Below are 669 nucleotides of genomic sequence, written 5' to 3'. Positions count from 1 at the left end.
TACATGGTCAATAAAATCTGAAAAATTCATTAAAATAGAAGCACATACTACTAATATATACTAAATAAATATAGGGAAATATCTTTGTAGATGGTGCATGTAGCATAGTATAGAAGGGAAGCAGGTGCATATGGGAGTATTAATGACGAAGGGGGAAGGCGAGGTTATAATGTGGGCATGAAAGCAGAACCATTCGTGTGGGGGTCACTTGCAAAATAAAAGCCCCACCCCCTTCTCTCTCTCTCTCGTACACACACACACACAAACACAGAGCCACACTAAGTCTCATTCTACTACTCCCACGTATATAAGCACAAGCGCCACCCAACTCAGTAGTAACTCGTACTAATACTCAGTGTTCCACACTGCATTCTCAGTTCTCACACACAACTATCTGCTATACTACTAGTTAAGTAGTATTATCAAGAATGGGTGAGGACCTACCAAGCCCAAACTCTTGTTATTCTTCTTCTTCGTCAGTTAGTCTGGATCCGGAAAAGCAGAAAAGTGCGGGAAAGAGGGGGAGGGAGAGGAGTAATAACAAGAATAATAATAAGCACCCGGTGTACAGAGGGGTGAGAATGAGAGCGTGGGGCAAGTGGGTCTCTGAAATCAGAGAGCCTCGTAAGAAGAATCGCATCTGGCTCGGCACCTTCGCCACCCCCGACA

This window comes from Arachis ipaensis, chromosome B03 (genome assembly GCF_000816755.2).
Source record: "Arachis ipaensis cultivar K30076 chromosome B03, Araip1.1, whole genome shotgun sequence".
Classification (NCBI taxonomy): Eukaryota; Viridiplantae; Streptophyta; class Magnoliopsida; order Fabales; family Fabaceae; genus Arachis; species Arachis ipaensis.
Note: the sequence above shows the minus strand (reverse complement) of the source record.